Below are 14225 nucleotides of genomic sequence, written 5' to 3' on the forward strand. Positions count from 1 at the left end.
GACAGAAAAAAACATTACCAGCTGATTGCTTCTCATACTCCCACAGCATCCTTGCACATGGTTGTTTCCAATAACTCCATTCTCTCGATACGGCGAATTTCCATCTCAGACTCTCCTCTCCCGTGTCAAGCTTTCCCGGAAAGGATGCTGTGAGTTCTGCTCCACATTAGTGGCATCTGTCGTAGGGTAACCAGCGTGAGCTCTCACTCTCTCTGTCCCCATCTATGTCTCGGCCCTCTGGAATGTGGACCAAATCAGCCTTCGACAACCGAATGCACATTGCTGGCCAGGTTGTCCTAGGCGGCTACGTGCAGACTGCGTTGAAGTTCAGTCTGGTTCCAGACATCGCCGCGGATGGTGGGACTTTTCACTTTGATCTCGCTCGGGTTGTAGTCGTGAATCGTGTCGCATTTGGAAAGAAAGGATTTCCTCTAGGCTTTGTAAGACATTGTGCGCCCGAAACAGAAAGAGGGGTCGGAATACGCTGTAAACAACAATCGGACGACGAAAGCGCGGAAAGCCATTATATGAGCCTCGTGCTCGGGTTGAAATAACCGGATCCAGTCCTGTGAGAGGAAGGCAAGGCCCGAGGCTTTCGGTGGGAGGCAGTTGGAAAGTGAGCTTTATTTTCCCATGGATTGCCGCTTCGGCACGGCAGAGCGAATAATAATTCAGTTGGTATTGTTATCGTTTGCTTGAGGATGGAATGTCTACAAAGTGGAGGTTGTGTCGTGTAGTTGCATACGAAGTCTACGGGTGGGGTGAAGAAGCGAGGAGGAGATGTTACGCGAATAGTACCTAGTAGCCTGGAGAAAGGGGGCGAAAGTTCGCAGTGAAGTGGATTTGTCTCTACATGTCGTGTCGGCCCGGTGGCGAACAATTGTGGTGAGGTTCAAGTGTCATGGTTATCTCAATGTGAGTTTATGTATGTGAAACAGTCTACATATTTATGCCATTACTGCCACTGAACGAGAATGGTGCCGAAACGAAGTGCTCTCTAGCTGGGAAGAGAGGTCGTGAAGATAATCTCGTCAACATGTTGTACCCGGTTGTTGTATAACATCGAGCACTACGAATTCCAGCATTTGCTTTGGCTGGGTGGAATCTGCGGAGGATAACGCGTGGGGGGTTGTGGAATAAAATATGCACGTTTGGGCGTTAAAATTATAGTGGCACGATGCTCGCCTCCGTGGGCAATACAATATGCTGCTTTATTACATCTGTCTCGGTTAAGGGTGCTGCCAAACGATGATAATCATGATGATGTGCGATAGTAATGTGTCATGCTGTTTAGCATATTAAAATTTTCAAATCTGCCCTACTCATAAACACCGTTGATATTTGAGCAAGAATACTGGGCAACGTCAAGTGGTGAAACAAATATTCAAGAGGAATCTTGACATTTAATGAAAATTATAATTTAACTCTTCTCATCACCACGTTCTCGTACTTTCTGTAGCAGAACGCTCTACAAGGATCATCCTCGAGCATAGGGATTAAAAAGTATAAATGGATTGCCCAACTGCCAAAGACGAAAGTCGTGCTGCGCGTGTCGTTAAGATCTTTAATTGAAGAGAAAACTGGGGACCGAACCCCTTCCGTCGAGTGAAATTCAGTCCCCTTCAGTGTCGTTCTTCGCAGTATATTAAAATAAAAAAAAAAAATGCTCGTAAGAAATTGTGAACTTCGGATGAACTTTAAGAAATAAGTTTAATTGTCAGAAAATGCAGCAAAACAAGTAGGTGGAAAATCGTCGAATAGGAAAAAGTGCATGTAAATGGTGAGGCACACTGCGGAGTGAAAATTGATGAAAAGTGAAGTGCATCAGTCTGATTCGTAAATGTAAGTAAAATTTCATAGTGACATTCTTAAACATCGGATAAATTTATTATGATTAGATTTTTGTTTTCAAGTTCCAAGCTGTTGGCTCTTCATATGGAACTGATCGGGTAGATAAAGTTAGGTCATAAGGAATTCAGATATACCATTTGGAACTTTTCTCTTTTGATTTAGAATGATAAAAAAATCATAGCTGAAGAGCAAAGTGTATACAACATCTGGGCATTTATATTATATAAATTAAATTTGAGGACATATGAAGATTTCATTAATCTGTCTCTGTGGTGAAAGCTTTTGATACATCAACGATCGAGTGTAGTTTTTCACAGGACTTGTATCAAACGTTCGCCCATATCGAACTATAGAAGGGATTTATATCTGATGCGCCGGAAAACAAAACATAATTTCGTCAAGACTGCTTATTTTGAAGAATCAAGATTGAGCTTTCATTTAAGTGTGATACACTAAAATATCTTCTTTTTGTTATGTAAATTCAATTAACCGTTTTTTTATGAAGATCGTTAATTTAATATTCTTAATCAAGTAAAAAATTATATTTTGAAATGTTCATAGCTAACCAAAACTCCAGAATACTTTGGAATAAAGTCTCCAGATAAACAAGCGTGTTCTATGAAGCTTTGAAAATTTTGGCATATGCAGTAGCTCAGAGCAATATATTGCGTTGATTTTGATGTGATATTGTTGTGCTATTAGCTATTCATATACGAAAAAATGATATAGTGGATGATTGTTAATGGTGTACGTGCTTTTGGTAATTCGATGAAGTTAACTTCAATAAATCTAAATAAAGTTCTGTGGATTTTTTTTGTTAACAATTAAGGTCATCCAAGAACTTCCCAAAGAATGGTCTCCAATCTACGTGCATAATTTTTTACATATTTCGAAGTTTTACATTCGGTACATACTCAGAAATGTTTGAAGAATTTAACTAATACTCTTTATTAATTCAACGGTAGTCTTCCAAAAACGTCCGGAAAATCAGGCTTTAAAATCTACCAGTATTAATTTATTCATTCATTCATTCATTCATTCATTCATTCATTTAGTTAACATTTTAAACATTTAAACTGAATCAACAATTTCACGCTAGAATACTCGGATCATGGCCACATCTCTTCATTCTTGGTTCTGCCCCACGATCACCAAATCGATGCGCCATTAATCCGCCCATCTAGCTCGCTGCACTCCACGCCTTCTGTACCAACAGGATTCGATGCGAACACCATCTTTGCAGGGTTGCTATCTGGCATTCTTGCAACATGCCCTATCCATCGTATCCTTTCAGCTTTGGTCACCTTCTGGATACTGGGTTCGACGTAGAGTTGGGCGAGCTCGTAATTCATCCTTCGCCACCACACTTGGACCTGGTATTTACGGCATTTATAACTTTTCACGATCTCGTTTACTACAGGTGACAGACGACGGAAGATGATCTGGGATAATTCTTTGTAAGCCGCATTTAGAATGGTATTGTATGTATGTATATTTATTAGAGACCGTTTAACCATTTGGTCATTCCGGTCGTTGATTTCATATTGAATACAATTTGGTCTTATTGTGTTGTTCACTTCTTAATTCTAACACTTTTTAAAAGGTTCTATGTTCCACTTGTTTCCGTGGTTGGAGATTTCTGCCTAGACATCGAGGGCTGGTACAGATTTTGCAGCTTTTATTGCGGTTTTCTTCCACTGTTTCCTTAGAATAGTGAGGATGCCGATGAGCAGTTGTATTGTTGAGATTATCAGGATCAGGTTAATCTTCCATCCGTGGTCTTCTAGAAGTCCGGTATGCACTTCCTGATTCTCGATGATGGTGACGTCCTGGTCACCGTTTTGGGTGGGTTTCTTGGAGTTGTCGTTGCCCATGATGTTGATGAGGTTTGATTTTCCACTGGTGGTCGATAATATTACTGCTGCTTGTTTGTCATTCGTCGACGGTATAAGGTGATGGCTTTTGCAGCTTAATGTTGGTTCAGCATTGGTGTGCGTTTTTGTAGGTTTATATCAGCTTGTCGAGTTTGCAGTCTTTCAGAAATTGTTTTGTTTTTTCAAGGGTGCTCGTGTCGTTCCCCAACAGTTCATGCAGGGAATTGCCGAGTTTGTAATTTCAGCGCACTGTTTCGTAGAGACGACATTAGATTAGTATGTGGCTTACGGTGATTGGTTCACCGCATGTTCTATTGCTGGATCTTGTAGTTCGGCGGTTTGGCTTCTGAGGCCATTACAGTTCCATTGGATTAATTCTGCTGTTGTTTGATGTATAATAGAGGGGTCCACATTCAGTTCCTTTGTTTGTTGAGCTAGTCTTCTTCAATGATTGAATCATCAGATTCAATCACTAATGACTGTGTGTCCATTTTTTTGCAGGATTTTTTTCTTAATGGTGACGTTTGATAGTCTGAGCTTTGCCTTCCATGTTTCGTTCCGGATTCAATGTTTTGAGCTTGTGTTTTTTTCCTTTCGGTGGATTGAATCCACTTCGAAAGGTCGTCGTATTCTTTCTCTGCGCGTTTCCGAGCTGTTCTTTCTTCCGTCATCCTTTTTAGTGCCTTTTGGTAATTTTCGTTAATTTATTGAACTTCCATTTCCAGTGACTTGATTTTGTTTTCGTATGCTTTGATCATTTCCTTGAACTCGTTTTCTCTTTGCAATGCAGCTTTCTCGTAAACCTCTGCTGTCGCTTGTTTAACTTGTTCCGCATAGCTTTTCTTCTGTTCTGCTTCAATTAACTTTTTGGCTTCCCAGTAGCTTATTCTCTTATCTACTTTCAGCTTCGTGATTTTAACTTGTTCTTGGTATTTTTCGCACTCGTTGCTGAGAGCATTGTGTTTGCCCTTGCAGTTTATGCATTTTTCTTCTTCTTCACAGGATTCACTGTGGTAAACTTGGCTGCACTTTCTACATGTTTTTTCTCTTTTGCACTCTCTTCCTAGATGTCCGAACTGTAGACAGTTGAAGCATCTTAGTGGCCTTGGATAATACGGCCTTACTACCACTGATAGATATCCAATTTTAAAGTTTGATGGGGGGATACTGGCTTTCACGTGTACAATGAAGGATGAGGTTTTTTGGAGTTCCGCATCCCTTTTCCTCATAATTCGTTCCACTTTTGTCACGCCTTGTGGTTTCAGTACTTTTTCGATTTCCGAGTCTTCTTCGTACAGCAGTTCTCTATCTGAGATCACTACGCGACAGGTGTTGAGCGACCTGTGCTCAACAACCGACACTTCGTAATTTCCCATTTTTTTCCAGCTTCATCATCACTTTTGCTTGTTTTTCCGATTTTGTCAACACCAAGATTTTGCCATCGCTAGTTTTTTTTATAGATTGCACTTCACCGCATGTAGCTTTGACGGTTTTTTTCACCAGAATTGGAGAAGCTTTGGCAAGGTTTTCGTCTTCGGATTTGCACTGAATTACAAGATAAGTCCCGTTTGATTTGTTCGGGTTTTCTCCCAAGACGGGAAAGGCCCCAGTTCCGCCGCTGGGAGGCGGCATTGCGGAGTTTGATCCCCCCTGAGGGGTGTATGGTTCTTGATTTATTATTTATGCACTGATTTGTTTGCTATGTCACCTCGCGGTCACCTGCTTGCACTGCGTAATTTGATCCCTCCCGATGGTTGGTGTCGGCGAAGTTAAATTTAATTGCTTTATCGCACCGATTTGTATGCACGTCCGAATGCACCGGATAGTTAAACTCGACTGATTTAGAATGGTGACCGCTCGAAAGTTCTCACAATCTAACTTGTCGCCTTTCTTTTAGATGGGGCATATTGTTCCTTCCACTCTTCTAGTAACTGTTCTGTTTCCCAGATTGACCCTAAGTATCAGCCATTGCAGCCAAATGGCCAGCCTTTCCGGGCCCGTGAGTTAAGCTCCGATACCATCCTCACCAGCAGCTTGATTGTTCTAGAGCTAGTGCATGGCATCCTTAACCTCCCTGGTTAGTTTCCATCCTGGCTGGTTGGTTTCCATCGTCCGCAGTACTGACGAAGACATTTCCTCCGTTGTCCTGACCTTCATTGCCTGTGCTTTCATCGCCATTCAGGTGTTCATCGTAGTGCTGCTTCCAGCTTTCGATCATCCCACGCTCGTCCGTGAAGATGCCCCATCTTTATTCCTGCACATATTGGCTCGTGGCACCAAGCCGTTGCTGGATGCGTTGAGCTTCTGATAGAACTTGCGTGTTTCTTGAGACTGGCACAGTTGTTCCATCTCCTCGCATTCCGTCTCCTCCAGGTGGCGTTTTTTTTTTCTCACGAAAGAGGCGGGTCTGCTGTTGCCGTTTCCGTCTATAACATTCCACGATAGGTCCTGACGGCAATATGTCGGATCCCAAACTTGCATATTCTCTCATTGATCGGCCACCACCGTGCAAAACCAACTGTGCAAAATTTCGGTTTGATCGGTGAACCTATATTTTAGCGCCAGTCTTTCAAAGTTTGTATGGGATTTACTATGGGAAAACTTACTTTTTTTTAAAGACAAATCGCCATAGGCGCTTATTGATCTCTATTCTATTCTGTTATAAGCGCTTGCACAGCCAATATTGAAAGAAATACTGGAATTTCGTCGAGTATTTTCTTGTCAGCATTAATATCCGCAGCATTACGGAGAAATGGCAAAAATCAAAATGGCCATGCCCACTGTGCAGAGTTGGGTTTGAAGATTATTCAAAATATTACGGCAATCAGATTATCCACGCATAAATAACATGATAAACGAAAATATTTGATTTTTTTTTTTCTGTAGAAGAAATGGGTGCAACCGTTCTATTTCAGGGAGACAGATAAAATCATTGGGAAGAGGCGTTGCTAAGAGTATTTTTGCACGTTCCATATGTTGCTACTCCCTCGCTAGGGAGTAGCAACATATGGACAGGTCTTTCTCCCTAATGCTCTGTCGTAGGAGCCTTGGCTTAAGCGCCTTTCCTCTCTCTAGAAAGAGATAAAACCCCTCCCACTATGCAATACTTGTAGATAAAAAATGGAAAATAAATCGACTTCTGCGCTCAATTACAAAAAAAATACATTGAAAAAGTAAATATATTGGAACAAGCTCACCAAATACTTCAAGTTGACTTTGTTACCCAAAGATGCATCCATTTTCATTTATCATTACCATTATTGGAATTATAACTGTTTAAGTTCCGCTTCTTGCTCTAGAATTATTATATTACTAAAGGTCACGTTAAAAAAATATGATTTGAATTTTGTTTTTCACTTTCATCAATCGAATTGGTATTTCTCCATACAATTTCAAAATCCCTTTTTCAATCACTTTTCGATTGAACAATTTAAAAAAATTGAAAAAGTAGCGTGCAAAAGTTTGGATCCACCCTCTTAAACACATTTAAAAGTGTTTTGTCCATACCTCTGTGATTACACGTCCAACTGAAACTCTCCATGGCGCATTTGAAAGGCAATAAGTTATTCTTACTTCGCAGCTATTTTTCCAAAAGCATCTTTTGAATTCTTCATACTAAATTTTTACTCGAAGTTGTGACATTTTACAAAAAAACACACTGAAAAAACGTGGCTGATTTCCTCAGCATTGGATTAACCAAAATTTTAAATCATTTTGCCATTAGAAGCGTAACCTTATATTCATTCAAGAGCACAAAACATATATCCGTCTGAGATATCATTGCACAAAAGCATAGAGAATGAATTTCAGCTACTAAGGGGTCCATTACTAGCATTAAAACCCTATTGAACAGTTCTCGATGAACAATATTGCCAAAGACCGCGAGACAATCTGATTCTTGTGAAAAAAGTTATTCAATGAATACTATTGACCAGGTGATGTCGATTAGCACATAAAGGAATAACAATAATAATAAAATTGTGCAACTAATGGAATGTTTTCATCAGCGTTTTGATTTTTTCATTCGGTGTTCTATCTCGAAATTATTTTATGATTTAATCTTTAACATGTTACCCAGAAATATCCGCAAAACATGTTCAATAAAAAATATTAGTTTCTTTTCGTACACTGACGGAATTATTCTATAAATTCCAAACAATAATTTTGTTCCAGCTCCGCTAGACAATTTTGCACGCATGTTCCCCTTCAATGCAAATGATAAACATTTTGATTTAGGGGAACACGGCCCACTACGCACTGATAGGGTAAAATTGCTTTACTCATTGGATCATTCCTGGAGCGTTTTAATTTGTATTCTTTGCCAAACGTAGTAACAATATGGATACATAAGAGTTGCCGCTACAATACTTGGACATAAACTCATAGATTTTCCTTTCATCTCCCTGTGAAATTCAACCATTTGTCACATTTTTGCTTGAGTCGTAAGCTTTTCTGATTACAGGTCGGACTCGATTATCCGGGGACTCGATTATCCGGGATTCGATTATCCGGAATTTTAGACTCGATTATCCGGAATATATTTTTTGATATTCCTGTTTTTCAGTTTTTATGCATAATTTTGAAATAATTTGGTATTACAATATACAACATGAATGGTTTAGCAGTTTTGGACAAAGGTAAGAAAAAGGGGGTTTGAAAAAGGTTTTTTTTTTGTATATGCCGTAAAAAAAAATTTTCTTCTCAAGATCCCTAATATTTCTATAAATAATTTATGGCTATGTCACTGCATCATATAAATAAAACAACGAAAAAAGATAATATTTAAGTTCTTTTATAGCAAATTTTAATTTTTCTTTTAGTGATTCAAATATCCGGAGGATTCGTTTATCCGGAGTGAAAAAAAATCGATACTCCGGATAATCGAGTCCGACCTGTACTTGATTCAAGAATAAGCGTTTCCATGCCACTCATGGAGAAGCTTAGTAGCTGACTCGTCGTTCTTCATACTAAGTGGCATTCTACCCCATTCATTCGAAAACTTTGAACTACCCCTGTTTTTCAACCAACTTTTCGATACGATTTAAAACCGTTAAAAAGCTCTAATTTGGGAAATGTTTTCATAGTGGTAGATACTACTGTGAACCCGAGGAGGAAAGAATAACTCGCCAATAACTTATGCATACCATATTTTGGTATCATACCAGAATTAGGTATTGTTCAGTTATCAATACCTCATTTTGGTATTATAATGGTATTTGAAAAACATGTTTAAAACAATTAAAAATACTTCATTTTGGTATTCGAAAGCTATTGAGGACTGCTGGAGGTATTGAACTAGTATTGAAAATTTTCACTTTTATATGAAAATTCATCAAGTATTATTTAGGTATTACAATACCTGATCTAAGTATCAGCTTGGTATTTGTAGAATACGCAGAAGGTATTATTTGAGGTATTTTACCTCTTATGCAGGGCTCATTCATACCTCATTCAGGTTGTAAGTATTGGAAATTATCTGGTATGGAATACCTCAATTTGGTATTCAGTAGTTATTTTCTTCTGCTCGGGAAGTTACTCCTGAGACTTCGAATAGTCTTGAAATGTGGATCTTATTAAAAGAAAACGACACAAATACTTAAAGTGGCATTTTGGATCATTTTATCCTACTCTCCCCCAGGCTTCTACAGCATTGATAAATCTAGGATAATACGCGATTGGCGTATTAACTTCGATGGAGCTTACCACCATGAATGTCAAATAGACCGAATAGAAGAAAAAAAGCAACCAAGCGTCTCCATGAGGTATTTTGAAGTGGTAGTGTTACATATTTGTTGCAGTCACAAAATGACGGCTGATGAATCTTCAACCAAATTTGGAACAAAGCAGAGGTTCAACTGATTATTCTTATTGGCACGTGAGGTCGGCGTTAAGTCAGAGTGGACCAAGCGACAATTTCAATAATTCGAGAAAAATGTGTTGCAAGTTTAATAATTTGCTTCATTAGAACTTAACGATAATTTTGATCAATTTTTTACCACATCTTCGTGTCACTTCCGAGCAATATAATGTGAAGCGATAATAATGAAATTTACACAGATGCAAGAAAACATGATAGTTCAAAGCACAAAAAAATCGAAAAAAGAAAATCGAATGTCGGTTCAAAGGACGCTGCTTGAAAATTTAGTTCCCATTTTATCCTATAACGGTAATTCACGTAAAGTTTTTTTAACACGACACAGGCAGGTCTCCTTTTAGAAGCTTCTACCCACTTTACGCCCACCGCAATTCCTCAGTTTTCGTCCAATCATTTCAAGTGAAATTCTACAAGTAATCAGCTCATAGTATATGCCAGCCACTAACATCAGCATCATCCTATTAAAATCTGCTGAGATATTACCGTGGGAGGAAAGTGGGTGGCAGCGTCTTATAAAATGCCTGCAATTGGAGTGTTAATAACTTTTAAAGTGCTATTGAAATACCAATATGAGAAGCAGTATCTATGCCATTGTGAACATAAAACCAATTAGAAGAAGCAGAAGGAAAGTAGTGAATGACATAGTTCCTTACATTCCAGCACTGCATGTTAGTCAAACGAATCTTATAATTTAATTTTAATTGAAGCAAAACTAAGTTGGTTGAACTTAGCAGTTCCATAATTTGGTCGGGCATCACATAATGATTAAGAGTACATTTCCTCAAGCAATGTTTATTATTTAAATTTAACATCTTTTCAGGAGGCTTTTTCCACAATAAGGATGAATCAAGCTCACTAATAGGCTTTGGATCTAGAAATATCCAATTCTCTCATTTATCTGTAGAATGAAAAGCAATTCTGAAAACAAAACAAGCAGCTAATCGGGGGGTCCTTCACAGAAATTCAACCCTCATTTTCATCAATTCCCATCATCTCGAAACAAAGTGAATTCCGGCAGAAGCTCTCAATGGGCAGGCGATCGTAAAACCATGGAAAACGGAGGCAATAATCGTAAAACTCTTCTCTCCATCCGCCCGATCACCGTACTGCTAAGGTAAGGTGGGGCAAAAGTTCCTTTACAATATGTGTAGCCTAAAAGTAATGGCTGTTTGTTGGTTTCCAACGCAAAAATTGCAAATTTTCGTCAAACTTGCATTGCATGGAACAAAATAAAAATAAAGTTTAACTCGATTTTTATGGAAAGGTGTTGCTAGACCTACTATGAGGATCGGTGAGGCAAAAGTTCACTCAATTTCAAACTGTTATAACTAAAAATACGTAAACATTTTGATATAAGTTTGATCTGCAAAATTGTAGCACATATATTGAACATCATCTGTGTGGTAGTTGTTTTTTATTGTTCTGTAAATATTGATTATTCAACTTTGGTCGAACTTCTGCCCCACCGTACTCTACAGTAGGCCTCAACCAAATGGACGCACTTGTAATCCGATTCTCCAGTACGACTTTCCATCTGTAATCGGTGCCTTGATATCTTGGTATCTCGGTCGGTGACGTTGGAGAAAACTGTAACCATCACAGCACCGAAAAAAGAGCATCGGATTTGCAATCTCCACCATGACCGGGAACCATCAACTAGGATTAAGCGTGCGAGTGCGATAATGCAGTGGACCGTTGTAACTTGCAGGGTTTTACGACGACAGAAACGGTGGAAGCACTTATCCTCGGCGACAAACGCACTAAAAGTCGAAGCGAAGAAACCAAATGTAAGTGAAACCCCCGAGAACGGTGAGTGAGATTTCAACCGTCACGCCATTGCGAAAAATGTTTATCTGCGCTGTCGCCGTTGACATTCTGTTAATGTTTGTGCTATTCAATAGAGATGGTCGGGTTTCACATTTTTCAAACCCGAACCCGACCCGTACCCGACTTATTTTATTTCTTCAAACCCGGACCCGACCCGAACCCGGGAAAATAATTGAAAGGCAAACCCGGACCCGACCCGAACCCGAAATTATGTCACTGTTCAAACCCGAACCCGACCCGAAACCCGAATTTTTTTGTAAGAAAAACCCGAATAAAACCCGGGCTCGAAAAGATGGTAAACTCATCGTTTCTGATGCATAGGGAAGCTTTCAGGTTGCTATTCTGTTTACAATTCTCACGAAACCCGACCCAAACCCGATTCAACCCGACTTTTTTCAAGCCCGAACCCGACCCGTACCCGATAATTTTGTAGCTTTCAAACCCGACCCGAACCCGAACCCGAAAATTTTCAAATTTTCAAACCCGAACCCGACCCGAACCCGTCGGGTTCGGGTTCGGGTCGGGTTTCGGGTTTCAAAACCCGAGACCCGACCATCTCTACTATTCAAACAAGAAGCTGGATCGTGTTTCGTGATTTTATTTTACTTTAACTTTGCGCCCCGCACCACTTCGCGCTGCACAGTGGTTCGAGGGTGGCCAGTATTTCAAATATGATAATAGTTTCTTTCATAATGTAATATTTTTCTTCTCTTCCTTTACACTTTTCTGATATATATTTTGAGACTGAAACAAATACATACATTTTATATTTTTGTTACATTTGGCTTGAATGCCCTCAAAGTGATTTTTGAAAGTTGAATTCTTATCTAGCATGGACCCTAGATACTTAACTTCATCTGATCAACTTATTGACCCCTCTCATCGTAACAACATGTCTACTTGAAGGTTTCAAATAAACGGCTTTTGGTTTATGTGGGAGTATTATTAGTTGAGTTCTGGAAGCATGAGAAGAAATCTTCCATTTTGGCAATTATGAAGAAAAAAAAACTTTTTTTTTTTTGTAATCTACTACAGATGACACACACGCCGTCCTTTGGCGGCGAGACCTGTGCTATCCGCTAACAAAAATTTTGGACATCCCTGAGATAACTCAGGTAAGTCAAATGTGTAAATATTGTATAATATTGGTCCCAAAATGCTGCCTTGAGGAAAACCAGCTCTTACAGGTTGTCTTTCAGACCTGGCGTTCTGATAATTAACCTGAAGTGTACGATTTGACAGATAACTTTGAATTATTCTAACAATGTATGTTGGAAAATTAAAGTTTTTTAATTTTACGATCGAGCCTTCATGCCAAACACTGTCGAATGCTTTTTCCATGTCTAGAAGAGCAAGACCAGTAGAGCAGCCTTCAGATTTGTTGGAACGAATCAAATTTGTTGTACGTAAAAGTTGATGAGTGGTCGAATGTCCATGGCGGAATCCGAACTGTTCATTGGCAAAAATTTAATTTTCATTGATGTGGACCATCATTCTGTTCAAACTGACCTTTTCAAAAAGTTTACTGATGGAGGATAGCAAACTGATTGGACGATAGCTAAGAGCTTCTGCAGGATTTTTGTCTGGCTTTAAAATTGGTATAACTTTGGCATTTTTCCATTTGTCTGGAAAATAAGCCAACTGAAAACATTTGTTATATATATCAACTAAGAATGATAAGCTACTTTCTGGAAGTTTCTTGGTGAGGTTGTAGAAAATTCCATCATCGCCAGGAGCTTTCTTATTTTTGAATTTTTTTAATAATAGTTCTCACTTCTTCCAAATCAGTCTCCCAGGAATTTTCGAGAACGTTCTCTTGATTGAGATTATTTTCGATGTCCTGAGTAACTTGATTTTCTATTTGACTAGTAATTCCTATATATAAATAGTGCACGCTTTCAAACTGCATAGCAAGTTTCTGAGCATTTTCGCAATTAGTTAGTAATAATTTGTTTTCCTCTTTCAATGCCGGTATTGGCTTCTGAGGTTTTTTTCAAAATTTTAGATAATTTCCAAAAGGGCTTAGAGCCAGGGTCCAATTGAGAAATCTTATTTTCTTAATTTTTGTTTCTGAATTGTGCAAAACGTTTCTTGATTTCTTTCTGCAAATCTTGCCATATAATTTTCATAGCAGGATCGCGAGTGCGTTGAAATTGCCTTCTTCTCACGTTTTTAAAACGGATCAAGAGTTTAAGATCATCGTCTATAATCACGGATTCAAATTTTACTTCACATTTTGGAATTGCAATACTTCTGGCTTCAACAATGGAATTTGTTAATGTTTCAAGAGCATTGTCAACATCAAGTTTTGTTTGTAAAGGAATATTAACCTTAAGATTAGAGTCAAAATACGTTTCATATATATTCCAGTTGGCTCGAAAATAATTGAAAGTGGAGTTGATAGGATTGAGAATCGCTTCATGGGATATTTGAAATGTAACAGGGACATGATCAAAATGAGTTGCCAGTTAGCTACAAAGATGACTAGAGTCGGTTAAGACCAAATCAATCGTAGAAGGGTTTCTAGAAGAAGAAAAATATGTAGGGCTATCAGGGTATTGAGTTAAGAAATATCCTGAAGAGCACTCATCAAGTTAAATTCTGCCGTTGGAATTACTTTGAGAATTATTCCATGACCGATGTTTGGCATTAAAGTCACCAATGACAAAAAAATCCCTTCCCTGAGCATTCAAAAGGCAAATCGGCAGCTATGAAATTATATTTACCAAGCTGTGTTTCAACTGAAACACCTAAAGTTTCAAAAACTTTAGTTTCAAATGACGAAAACAGTTGATGAT

At 38.7% G+C, this 14225-nt stretch overlaps 1 protein-coding gene across 2 annotated transcripts in view; it reads left to right on the top strand.

Moving 5' to 3' along the window:
- The first annotated feature begins 345 nt into the window (after window positions 1–345).
- Window positions 346–14225, top strand: part of LOC5580322 — a 198779-nt gene continuing 184899 nt past the window's right edge. For both annotated transcript variants that reach the window (XM_021846526.1, XM_021846528.1), the window contains exon 1: window positions 346–1842. The gene's annotated coding sequence lies outside the window, so the exon portion shown is untranslated. The remainder of the gene's footprint in view (window positions 1843–14225) is intronic.

The sequence above is a fragment of the Aedes aegypti genome, chromosome 2 (genome assembly GCF_002204515.2).
Source record: "Aedes aegypti strain LVP_AGWG chromosome 2, AaegL5.0 Primary Assembly, whole genome shotgun sequence".
NCBI lineage: Eukaryota > Metazoa > Arthropoda > Insecta > Diptera > Culicidae > Aedes > Aedes aegypti.